Here is a 13,751-nt window from a genome sequence, read left to right on the forward strand (position 1 = left end):
ACGACCAACAAAAGAAAAGAAAAGAAAAAAGAAAGTTAAAGAGAAGGACGTCAGCCATGTGAACACTCAGCTGTCAGGTAAGGAAGGTCAGCAGGTAAGGATGGCCAGCAGGTAGGGGTGGTCAGCAGTCAGGTAAGGGTGGTCAGCAGGTAAGGGCGGTCAGCAGTCAGGTAGGGGTGGTCAGCAGGTAAGGATGGTCAGCAGGTAAGGATGGTCAGCAGGTAAGGATGGTCAGCAGTCAGGTAAGGGCAGTCAGCAGGTAAGGACGGTCAGCAGTCAGGTAGGGGTGGTCAGCTGTCAGGTAGGGGTGGTCAGCAGGTAGGGGCGGTCAGCAGTCAGGTAGGGGTGGTCAGCAGTCAGGTAAGGGTGGTCAGCAGTCAGGTAGGGGTGGTCAGCAGTCAGGTAAGGATGGTCAGCAGTCAGGTAGGGGTGGTCAGCTGTCAGGTAGGGGTGGTCAGCAGGTAGGGGCGGTCAGCAGTCAGGTAGGGGTGGTCAGCAGTCAGGTAAGGGTGGTCAGCAGTCAGGTAGGGGTGGTCAGCAGTCAGGTAAGGGTGGTCAGCAGTCAGGTAGGGGTGGTCAGCAGTCAGGTAAGGATGGTCAGCAGTCAGGTAGGGGTGGTCAGCAGTCAGGTAGGGGTGGTCAGCAGTCAGGTAAGGGTGGTCAGCAGTCAGGTAGGGGTGGTCAGCAGTCAGGTAAGGATGGTCAGCAGTCAGGTAGGGGTGGTCAGCAGTCAGGTAAGGATGGTCAGCAGTCAGGTAGGGGTGGTCAGCAGTCAGGTAGGGGTGGTCAGCAGTCAGGTAGGGGTGGTCAGCAGTCAGGTAAGGGTGGTCAGCAGTCAGGTAGGGGTGGTCAGCAGTCAGGTAGGGGTGGTCAGCAGTCAGGTAAGGATGGTCAGCAGTCAGGTAGGGGTGGTCAGCAGTCAGGTAGGGGTGGTCAGCAGTCAGGTAAGGGTGGTCAGCAGTCAGGTAGGGGTGGTCAGCAGTCAGGTAAGGATGGTCAGCAGTCAGGTAGGGGTGGTCAGCAGTCAGGTAAGGGTGGTCAGCAGTCAGGTAGGGGTGGTCAGCAGTCAGGTAGGGGTGGTCAGCAGTCAGGTAGGGGTGGTCAGCAGTCAGGTAAGGGTGATCAGCTGTCAGGTAGGGGTGGTCAGCAGTCAGGTAGGGGTGGTCAGCAGTCAGGTAGGGGTGGTCAGCTGTCAGGTAGGGGTGGTCAGCTGTCAGGTAGGGGCGGTCAGCAGGTAGGGGCGGTCAGCAGGTCGGTCCCTGACGGGGGGGCTCGGTGAGGTCCCACCGGGCTCGCCCTGCGTGGAAGGGCGGCTCTCGGGGCAGGGCTCGGGTTGGGCCTAACATTGCCCTAAGGGTCAGCGCGGGCCGCGCACGTGACCTGAGGCACGTGGGCTGCATGGCCACCGGACTGGCCCGACGGGAGGGCGGAGGCGGTGGCGGGTGGGCTGCTGTCCCCCCAGTGAGCCCGGGCTGCCGGGGAGCGCGCGGGCGGCAACGCACAGGCCCGAGAGCCCGCGCGGTGCGGTGCGGTGCGGTGCGGTGCGGTGCGGTGCGGCGCGGTGCGGTGCGGTGCGGGCTCGCACCGTACGTACGTACGTACAGGCTCTCTCACCCCCGCCTCAGAGGCCCAGGACCAGGAACTCAGACAGACAGCTGCGCGACCGCTCCGCCCGCTCCACCCCCACCGAGCAGGCGCCGCCACGCCCCTCACCACGCCCCTCACCACACCCACCACGCCCCTCACCACGCCCCTCACCACACCCACCACGCCCCTCACCACGCCCCTCACCACACCCACCACGCCCCTCACCACGCCCCTCACCACACCCACCACGCCCCTCACCACACCCACCACCACACCCACCATGCCCACCACACCCACCACGCCCCTCACCACGCCCCTCACCACGCCCACCACACCCACCACCACACCCACCATGCCCACCACGCCCCTCACCACGCCCACCACGACCCTCACCACGCCCCTCACCACGCCCACCACGACCCTCACCACACCCACCACACCCCTCACCACGCCCCTCACCACACCCACCACGCCCCTCACCACACCCACCACCACACCCACCATGCCCACCACGCCCATCACGCCCCTCACCACACCCACCACGACCCTCACCACACCCAACACGCCCCTCGCCACACCCACCACGCCCCTCGCCACACCCACCACGCCCCTCGCCACGCCCCTCACCACGCCCCTCACCACGCCCCTCACCACACCCCTCACTACGCCCACCACGCCCCTCACCACACCCCTCACCACACCCCTCACCACGCCCACCACGCCCACCACGACCCTCACCACACCCCTCACCACGCCCACCACGACCCTCACCACGCCCACCACGACCCTCACCGCGCCCACCACGACCCTCACCACGCCCACCACACCCACCACGCCCACCACACCCCTCACCACGCCCACCACCACACCCACCATGCCCACCACACCCACCATGCCCACCACGCCCATCTCGCCCCTCACCACGCCCACCACGACCCTCACCACGCCCACCACGACCCTCACCACACCCACCACACCCCTCACCACGCCCCTCACCACACCCACCACCACACCCACCATGCCCACCACGCCCATCACGCCCCTCACCACACCCACCACGCCCCTCACCACACCCACCACGCCCCTCACCACACCCACCACGCCCCCTCACCACGCCCACCACGCCCCTCACCACACTCACCACGCCCCTCACCACGCCCACCACGCCCCTCACCACACCCACCACGCCCCTCACCACACCCACCACGCCCCTCACCACGCCCACCACGCCCCTCACCACGCCCACCACGCCCCTCACCACGCCCACCACGCCCCTCACCACACCCCTCGACATGCCCCTCACCACAGACCCCACTCAGACCACAGTGCTGGGAAATGGAAACGAAGCTGGCTGGACTCTGTAGGACATCGTGGGCGGACACCAGAACCCGAGACAGTCGAGAGCAGAGACGCTGGGCATGGATCTCGGAGTGTGCACCGCGTCCTGCCCCGCACCGTGTCCTGCCCCGCACCCCCTGTCCTGTCCTGCACCCTGTCCTGTCCTGCACCCCGTCCTGCCCCGCACCCCGTCCTGCCCCGCACCCCCTGTCCTGTCCTGCACCCCGTCCTGCCCCGCACCCCATACTGTCCCGTACCCGTCCTGCCCCTCACCCCGTCCCGCCCCGCACCCCGTCCTGCCCTGCACCCCCGGTCCTGTCCTGCCCCGCACCCCCATCGATAGGACATGGGCGCGGATTCCCGGAGCGCGCACCGCGTGGAGGAGGAAACAAAAGCCGTCAGCAGCCCCACAGGCAAGACCCGCTAGACCCGAGCAGAGACGGCTCCGGGCGCCGGGGGTCAGGCGCCGGGGGTCAGGAGCCCCGGGGTGGTTCCATGAGCTCTGCTCTCAGGCCCGCGCAGCAGATGGGGGCTGGAAGTGTGAATCTGACGCGGTGGTCGCCATGGGGACGGGCCTGCGTCCTCAGGGAGGCCGAGCCTTGTCTCTGCTCCCCTCTGGCTCCTGTGCAACAACCCGAGCCGGGGCCCTGAGCTCCTGCAAGGGGAGCTGGCCTGGGGGCTGGAGGGGCGGCCTCAGAGCTACCCCAGCCCAGAAGCGGCCTCCCTGCAGCGAAGAATCACTCGATGTTTGAGAGCCCATGAGGGAAGGCGCTCAAGCTCAACCTAAACAATTGTGCTCAAGGAAAAGAGCTTTTGTGAGGAATGGAAGGACACAGAATAAAATATTGGCACTGTCTCTACAGACACGGCCGAGGACATCTCGTGCATACAAGTAGAACAGCTGATAAGAAAAATGCTTTAAAATGTGACCATGAAAACAAAGGAAAGCTGAGCGGAGGATTTCAGTGGTAGGGATGCCAGGTGGAAGGCGAGCTGGTGGCTGGGAGCGGGCTTGTGGCAGCCCGTCCCGCATGTCCGCAGCGAGTTACGTGAGGCGGATGACTTGTGAAGAAGAAGCGCACCCAGCTCTCAGAGTCAGAGGCTGCGGGGCCAGGGCCTGCGTGGCACTGTGGTGGGTGGAGGTGTGAAAAGAGGAAACATTGCCAAACACAATGTTGGCGTGCCTGGGGTCCCACGCTCCCTCCTGGGAGCACAGATCCCCGCCACCTGCGCCTCCCACGAGGCCCCATCTGGAACAGGTGCATCGGCTCCCGCATTCCAATCTGGGAGGGCAAACTTCCAGCACACGAAGCCTTGGTAGACAAACCACATTCAAACCACAGCAAGTGTCCCCATCCCTCAAAAAAAACAATCCAAAGAGAGAACCAGATTCAGCGGGAAAGATGAAGAGACATGAGATACAGATCTCTGAGTTAATTGATCTGAGCCAAGAAATTCTAGAAGGTTTGTTGAATGAGGACCCAAGACATCACCTGTGGAGCGTCTCCAGCTGGCTATGCTCACACCTGACACAGCTTTCTGAGATTTCACTCTGCCAAAGCTCATGACAAACCAGACTCAGGACAAAACCAGATATCTCCCCATGGTGCACTGCTAACTTCCCATGTGCACTGCCAACTTCCCATGTGCACTGCCAACTTCCCATGTGCACTGCCAACTTCCCATGTGCACTGCAGCTTCCCATGTGCACTGCAGCTTCCCATGTGCACTGCAGCTTCCCATGTGCACTGCCAGCTTCCCATGTGCACTGCCAGCTTCCCATGTGCACTGCTAACTCCCCATGTGCACTGCCAGCTTCCCATGTGCACTGCAGCTTCCCATGTGCACTGCAGCTTCCCATGTGCACTGCAGCTTCCCATGTGCACTGCCAACTTCCCATGTGCACTGCAGCTTCCCATGTGCACTGCCAGCTTCCCATGTGCACTGCCGGCTTCCCATGTGCACTGCAGATTCCCATGTGCACTGCAGCTTCCCATGTGCACTGCAGCTTCCCATGTGCACTGCAGCTTCCCATGTGCACTGCCAACTTCCCATGTGCACTGCAGCTTCCCATGTGCACTGCCGGCTTCCCATGTGCACTGCAGCTTCCCATGTGCACTGCAGCTTCCCATGGTGCACTGCCGGCTTCCCATGTGCACTGCAGCTTCCCATGTGCACTGCCAACTTCCCATGTGCACTGCCGGCTTCCCATGTGCACTGCAGCTTCCCATGTGCACTGCCAACTTCCCATGTGCACTGCCAACTTCCCATGTGCACTGCCGGCTTCCCATGTGCACTGCAGCTTCCCATGTGCACTGCCAACTTCCCATGTGCACTGCTAACTTCCCATGTGCACTTCCAGCTTCCCATGTGCACTGCCAACTTCCCATGTGCACTGCCAACTTCCCATGTGCACTGCCGGCTTCCCATGTGCACTGCCAACTTCCCATGTGCACTGCCGGCTTCCCATGTGCACTGCCAACTTCCCATGTGCACTGCAGCTTCCCATGTGCACTTCCAGCTTCCCATGTGCACTGCCAACTTCCCATGTGCACTGCTAACTTCCCATGTGCACTGCCGGCTTCCCATGTGCACTGCAGCTTCCCATGTGCACTGCAGCTTCCCATGTGCACTGCAGCTTCCCATGTGCACTGCCAACTTCCCGTGTGCACTGCAGCTTCCCATGTGCACTGCCAACTTCCCGTGGTGCACTTCCAACTTCCCATGTGCACTGCAGCTTCCCATGGTGCACTTCCAACTTCCCATGGTGCACTGCCAGCTTCCCATGTGCACTGCAGCTTCCCATGTGCACTGCCAACTTCCCATGTGCACTGCCAACTTCCCATGTGCACTTCCAGCTTCCCATGTGCACTGCCAACTTCCCATGGTGCACTGCAGCTTCCCATGTGCACTGCCAACTTCCCATGGTGCACTGCCAGCTTCCCATGTGCACTGCCAGCTTCCCATGGTGCACTGCCAACTTCCCATGTGCACTGCCAGCTTCCCATGTGCACTGCCAACTTCCCATGTGCACTGCCAACTTCCCATGTGCACTGCCAGCTTCCCATGGTGCACTTCCAACTTCCCATGTGCACTGCAGCTTCCCATGGTGCACTTCCAACTTCCCATGGTGCACTGCCAGCTTCCCATGTGCACTGCAGCTTCCCATGTGCACTGCCAACTTCCCATGTGCACTGCCAACTTCCCATGTGCACTTCCAGCTTCCCATGTGCACTGCCAACTTCCCATGGTGCACTGCAGCTTCCCATGTGCACTGCCAACTTCCCATGGTGCACTGCCAGCTTCCCGTGTGCACTGCCAGCTTCCCATGGTGCACTGCCAACTTCCCATGGTACACTGTGGCTTCCCATGGTGCACTGCCAACTTCCCATGTGCACTGCAGCTTCCCGTGTGCACTGCCAACTTCCCATGGTGCACTGCAGCTTCCCATGTGCACTGCCAACTTCCCATGGTGCACTGCAGCTTCCCATGGTGCACTGCCGGCTTCCCATGGTGCACTGCAGCTTCCCGTGTGCACTGCCAGCTTCCCATGTGCACTGCCAACTTCCCATGGTGCACTGCAGCTTCCCGTGTGCACTGCCAGCTTCCCATGTGCACTGCCAACTTCCCATGGTGCACTGCAGGTTCCCCTTGTGCACTGTGGCTTCCCATGGTGCACTGTGGCCTCCCATGGTACACTGCAGCTTCCCATGGGGCATAGACTGCCTGACACTTGTTGAAGACTGCACTTGCACTAATTCCTACTGTAAAAATTATCTCAAAGCTTAAGTTTGAGTCAAGCACAAAGACAAGATCAAGATACTTTTCAGATTCAGATTTCAAAAGTTCACCAAGAAGTAAATCTGTGAAGGAACTCACTGTGAACATACTCCAGCAAAACCACAAGCAGAAAGGAAAGGCAATGCAGATATAGAACACAGAAAATGACAAAATAGCTCAGGAAAACTGGGTAACAGTTGTTGAGAACAGAGTTGGGAAATTTGAAGGTGATTGCTAAGAAATTGATTTCCCCCACCTTTCATTTGGCAGTACTAGTGTTTGAACTTTCAGCCCAGCTTGTTTGCGTGGCTGGTACTCTACCACTGAGCCATTCCTCTAGCCCTGCTTTTTTAATGGTTATTTTGAGGACAGTCTCTCAGACTTTTCTGTCCAAGCTGGCTTCAAATCATGATCCTCTAGGGCTGGGAAGTTGGCTCAGTGGTAGAGCGCTTGCCTTGCATGCATGAGGCCCTGGGTTCGGTTCCTCAGCACCACGTAAGCAAAAAGAAAAAAGCCAGAAGTGGCGCTGTGGCTCAAGTGGTAGAGCGCTAGCCTTGAGCTGAAGAGCTGAGGGACAGCGCCCAGGCCCAGAGTTCAGGCCCCATGACCGGAACCCCCCCCCCAAAAAAAATATCATGATCCTCTAGATCTCAGCCTCCTGAGTAGCTGTGATTAAGTCATGAGCTTCTGTTGTCCAGCTAAGGAAAAAAATACATAATAGAAAAAATAAGAATAACCCTGCAATAAAATTCCAGATGATTTTTGATAAATGGAGAGGACAAGAAGGTATAGATGAAGACCCTGAAATTCTCAGAGAGGGGAAAAACAGAAATCAAAATTCTCAACAGTTCAGCAGTAGCCCAAGAAGCTGGAAGTCAACAGAGTGAAAGTCTTTGCAATGTTGGAAGAAGCCCATAACCAAACCAAAACAGCATGTCTCCTGGATAGCCAAATGGGAGGGCAGCCGCCAAGCTCCCAGGATGCATTCTTTTTTCAGTAAGACAGGAGAGGAAGTGCTCCCTCCAAACAATAGCGACCCAAGGTGGAGAGCCAAGGAATCTGGACACAGAGACCACGGGGAATAAAATTCCAGCCCAGTGGCTCAGTGGAGCAGGAGACCAGGGATCCTGGAGACATGGGGGTGTGGATCTCCTAACCTGTTCATCACTGGAGGGTGCCATAGATTCAAAATGGGAGGAGTCTATGTTAAACACACCAGAAGAAATGATGTGTATTGACTGGGGGGCAGAGGAATGAAAGTGGGATTTCAAAGCTTATTTCCGTTACAATGGCGATCTTTCACTTTTGATAAACATGTTACCCTGATCCAACCAGTAAATGAAAACCAAGCCTGTGAGCGAAGGAGCACATTAATTCTTTCTGTATTATTCCCTGTATCATTAACTGCTTTTAATAGAAGTGGTTCTACAAACATCTCTATAGACATTCAACAAGACATCTCTACAGATGTAGCTAGCCCAAGAGGAGAGGGAATCAGCAGTGGACAGGTTGGCAGATGGGCCAATCTGAGTCCTTCCTAGATGTAGGGTGCCAGCGGTAGTGCCCAGAGGTGGACAGCTGGGGTTCATGGGGCAGAAGCTAATGTGTAGAAAAACCCAGTATTCCTCTGTCTGAAACAACAGGTGTTCGTCTCCAAGGAGACACTTGGTTGCAAGAGGAAAGAATTTGCAATTCCTGCAGGTCGTGGTCAGAAATGATGAGGATATGTCCAGATAAAGGAAAATGAGAGTTCAAGGGTTTTTGTTTTAATTACACATGAGAAAAGGTCACACACCTATTACATACAGCACACAGAATAAAGCATCTGTGCCTTCAATCTCTATAGGCTTTAACAGGTTCAGCAACTCCCTTCCCAGAGGGCGCGTCTGCCTCCTTTCTTCTACTAACGCCATCTATTTTTAGGCCCCGCCAACTAAAAAGGTGATTGTATTAATCCTGACACTCAGAGGATTGTTAAACCAGCGGTGTCATCATCCCGATTTCTACGATTTTTCTGCAGCAGCCGTGGCAGGCAGCTGCAGTTTGGGTTAAAATACGCCCAGTGGGCTAGGCTAAGAACCTCTCCACCACTCAGAATGCTGTTTTATGGGGAAATGTACTTATGTGAAAGTAATTGAATTACAAATAAAGTGTTAAGATAAAAACTGGTTTTAATGAGGGATTTCATGTTTATACAAGCATATTTGTATGTAATGCAATGCACCAGCAGCCCTGGGGAGAAAGCTTATAAATGATACTGTCATTGCTTTGCGCTCCGCTCTCTACGGCTTAGGGCACACACGCCACTCCCCGGTGGCACACAGGCAGACAGGCACAGGTGTCCCCCGGGGTGGATGGTTCTACATGACCCAGCTCAGGCTACACAAGCCTAAACATGAGGAACAAAGTTGAGGTCATTTTTACATGAATCTTCTGATTTCTAAATTGGCATCTGGGCGTGGCTAGGAGATCCCAGAGCTGTAGATGCTCTTCTGTGGCTTGCCTTCGCTTCGGCTCCACCCCTCTCTACCTCGGTAATCCTGCTTGGTACTCCTGCTCAGTACTCCTCCTCCATACTGCTCAGTACTCCTGCACCCTAATGTATCTCTCTGGATCTTAACAGGCGTGGGCACTTTAAGGCGTGGGCATCGAATAACTAATGGAACAATGATTCCAATATCGATCAGCGCAGCAGTGGGAAAGGGAACAAGACGTCAACATGTTCATTATAATGCTCCATATGCAATTATTCTTTTTGTTCCTCTTTTATCTCCCTCTTAATGTTTCACAGCAAACTAAATAGCTAAGAAATTACAAATGTGGAACAGCACATAATTCTTATTATTATGGTTAATTAAATAACACTCTGGGTGACATATCATGGTAATTATCCCTTCCCCTCATCTTCTTTTCCTGTTAATTTAGTTCCTACATTTCTGAACTATTGACTTGAATAAATAGTTGTTTTAATGAGGTCTTTCTAAAAATGCAAGTGTTGTCGACAGCTTCCTTTAAGCTTCATTTCAAATGTTTTATATATATATATATATACATATATATATATATATATATATATATATATATATAATGTGTGTGTGTGTGTATATTCTATGTATGTATATCTCCCAGGTAATTTAAGGGTGATTTAATGTCCAACATTTCTTGGCAAATAATTGGTAATGCAGTGAGTCTGTTCAGTAGTTATCTGAGTCTTTTTTTTTTTTTTTTTTTTTTTTTTTTGGGGTCCAGTCGTGGGGCCTGAACTCAGGGCCTGGGTGCTGTCCCTCAGCTCTTCAGCTCAAGGCTAGCACTCTACCACTTGAGCCACAGCGCCACTTCTGGCTTTTTTCTTTTTGCTTATGTGGTGCTGAGGAATGGAACCCAGGGCCTCATGCATGCAAGGCAAGCGCTCTACCACTGAGCCACCTTCCCAGCCCCGTTATCTGAGTCTTAAGAACATTTACTTCTTCAAATACCGGTTTCCAGTCCATCAGAATCCTACCCGCTTTGCTTTGCTCTGCTGGCCCGGCCTGGCCCACTATCTGGGTGCCGCGGGTCCGGCGCTGTGCCCGCCCTAACTACAGTGCCCAAGAGCGGAGCCCAGGACGGGAGACGTCGCTGGCGGCGCTCTGAGACCATGAAGGCCCTCAGCGTCGCTCCTCTTCCACGTCTCCTTTGTGAGATGAGGTCTCGCTAAGTAGGGCAGGCTGGCCTCAAACTCTCAACCCTCCTGCCTCCACCTCCCGAGCGCAGGGATTACAGGATAGCTACTGAGGCCACCGCGGCAGCCGGCAGCGCTCCTCTCGGTGCTGGACGCAGCCATCTGCGAGCTTCCTGCAGCTGCCCCGCTGGGGAGCCAGACGGGCTCTGCCCACGCAAGGCAATCCCTCCCACAGAGCGGGTCACACGTGACACGACGGGCGTCCGGGCGGTGCAGGCTCGGGGAGCCTCCTCCCTTGCCCCACAGCCATGGCCCTTCAGTTTCAGAGGAGAGGGATTGTTCTGAACGCGGACCTTACGGCATCAGCAGGAAAACCCGAGCTTCAGTGTTGGTGACCGCAGGAGGCAGCGTGAGGAGATGGACGCCCGCGGCAGGCCTGCGCCGAGCGGCCACACCGCCCCAGGCCTCTGTGGGTTCTGTTCTTGCTCCCATTTCTGCCCCCCTGCCCCCGCTGTGCTGCCCCTCCTCCAAGCCAAGGCCGCTCTGGCCACACAGCCCCTTGTCACTGGCAGCAAGAAGCCAGGAGGTGCTCCTGCAAAGTGCTCTCTTGCCCTGGGGCCAGTCCTGCACACCAAGAGCAAGCTGCAAAGCCAGGCTGGGGTGCAGCCCGACCAGGGCTGGCAGAGCCCCACAGCCCAGTCCCGGGCTCACTCGGTGCCGCTTTTGCCTACGGATGAATGTGTGCACAAGCCCAAAGCATGCAGCTCACTGGATTTTGCCATAAAACAAGCTAACACCCTGCATCCAGATCAGAGCTGGGAGTAGCCACACTGGGGAGCCCAAGCCTCCTTCACCGCATCCCCTGCGTCCCCGCATCCCCTGCGTCCCATCCCCGCGTCCCCTGTGTCCCTGCGCCAGCACACATCCATCGTTCTGGATTCATGTTTGCTGGAGGTGTTGCGCAGGCCTCTGCCCCTACAGAGCCTCGTGTGACACAGCCCGGCCCTGCCTGGCGTGCTGCACACAGAGGAAAAGACGCGAGACCTGCGCTTCGGATGGCATGTCACCGTCCACACGTGCTCACAGGAAGTCCCGTCCCTGGGCTGCCACCAACCCAACCCAGAGCTCTCTCTTCCCTCTTGTGTTGGTTTTTGGGAATAAGCTCGTCCCAAGTGACAGAGTGCCCCTCGCCTCTAGCTAGTCATCTCCAAGAGTGATGCACACGCATCCAACTCACCCATAAATGCCCACAGCCGGCGGCATTGGGTTCAAGGAAAAGCCCATGTGTCCAAGAACAAACATGACCGCCAGCCATTTCGCTATTTTCCCATTTGATGATTCGCTTCCAATAGTTGTACAAAGGTGCGTCCATTAACATGTCTGTGCGTGCACGCAACCCATCGTGACCCACATCGACCCTCACAAGCTTCTCATCAGGATCTAGCTGCCGTGGAGTGCAGTGTGGGGTCATGAGACACCTGTGTGTGTGCCACACTCACCGGCGTGGGGAGCAGGACTCGGCTCCGACTGCTGTGCAGGGCTCCAGCCCGGGCCTCGAATTTCACCTCCTCCCCTCGTGCTGGAAGGAGACACTGAGGATCCCTGCTTCCTGTACCTTCAATTACATGCGTGTACAACCTCAGACTCGGTGAGAGAGGCCGCTCTGAACTTGTCACCCTGCTCTCCCATCTGCACAGTCTGCCTTTCCCTCAGTTTTGGGTGGCACTGAAGCTGTGTGGACATCTAGTTTTCTAAGCAGGCGTGTGTGTGTGTGTGTGTGTGTGTGTGTGTGTGTGTGTGTGTGTGTACGCCTGCTGTGGTTATTTTCTTTTTAAAAGAAACAGCCAGGTTTGCACCTCCGGAACTTTTGGATGGAAAATAAATGGAAACGAGAAGCTCCAGACATTGTACAACGGCCCAGCCTAGAGCGGCCCCCGCCCCAGGGCCGAGGCGGGGGAAGACGGCTTTTCTGCGGCTCCGTGGGTATTTCTGGAATCTGCTTTTATCTGAATGGTCTCAGCAGTTGGGCCATTTCCCCAGGGAACGCCGAGGTCCCCGTTCTGGGTGAACTGCCTGTCTCCTCCCGGGGTCCCGCGGAGCTGAGGGGTGCCCCTACCTCCACGGGGCCTTTTCCCGTTCCTGCTGGGACATCTTCCGGCAAAGGCTCCGCAGAGCTCCGCCTGACTTGCGTTGGCCTTGGGAACTCGCGGGGCTCTCGGGAGGGAAAACTTCCCCGCCAAGGAGCTCACCCGCACCCCACATCCACGAATCCCACCAGTCTGCACAGTGGCTGACTCGACCTCATTCTGCAGGACACCCCTGGTCGGACCCTCCTGGGGTGGATGCGTGAGATGGCCATCGACTTGTAGCCAAGAAGGAAGGGCCTCACAGAAGCAAAGCCGCCAGCTACGTTTCAGGGCCGGGCCCTGGATTTACACGTGGCCTCCCCAGAGTGCTCAGAGAACCAGGACTGTATTGGACCTACTCAGACCCCTGTGTGAACGGACGATGAAGAAGGCTTTAAACACCACGCCGCACAAGTAAGACCCAAGAAAATGCAGACCCCTGTGTGAACGGACGATCTCACAGATGAAAAAGGCTTTAAACACCATGCCGCACAAGTAAGACCCAAGAAAACGCAAATTATCTGCATCGCGGGCAAAACCAAACGCAGACGCCGGGGGTCTCATCACGTGACCCGGACAGCCGTGCCCCAGGCCTGGGCCTCCCTGGCAAGGCCCACACGCCTCTCTGGGCACTGGGAGCCACTCTCCTTCTTAGCTCAGTATGCTGAGTCCTAGCCACAAGGAGCCCAGACACACAGCCCAGCACAGCCCAGCGCTGCCTCAGCCTCCCCACGTGCAAGTCGCTTTCACAAAGCTCCAAGCAAGGCTGATGGTTTCCACGTATGGGACTCTACAGACTGGGAAACAGAGCAAAAGGAGCTGGGCAGGAAAGCGTGAAAGATGGTGAGCCGGGGTGCGACTCCCAGACCGCCCGCACGCACCCCTCCCCACACCCACTCCATGCCCCTAGACCCCCTGCCCGCACCCACTCCCTGCCCCCCACGCACCCCTCCCCACACCCACTCCCTGCCCCCAGACCCCCTGCCCGCACCCACTCCCTGCCCCCCACGCACCCCTCCCCACACCCACTCCCTGCCCCCCATGCACCCCTCCCCGCACCCACTCCCTGCCCCTAGACCCCCTGCCCACACCCACTCCCTGCCCCCCACGCACCCCTCCCCACACCCACTCCCTGCCCCCCATGCACCCCTCCCCACACCCACTCCCTGCCCCCCCGCACCCCTCCCCACACCCACTCCCTGCCCCCCGCACCCCTCCCCACACCCACTCCCTGCCCCCCCCTCCCCACACCCACTCCC

The sequence above is a fragment of the Dipodomys merriami genome, unplaced genomic scaffold (assembly GCF_024711535.1).
Source record: "Dipodomys merriami isolate MVZ:Mamm:240054 unplaced genomic scaffold, mDipMer1.0.p SCAF_5, whole genome shotgun sequence".
NCBI classification, from domain to species: Eukaryota; Metazoa; Chordata; class Mammalia; order Rodentia; family Heteromyidae; genus Dipodomys; species Dipodomys merriami.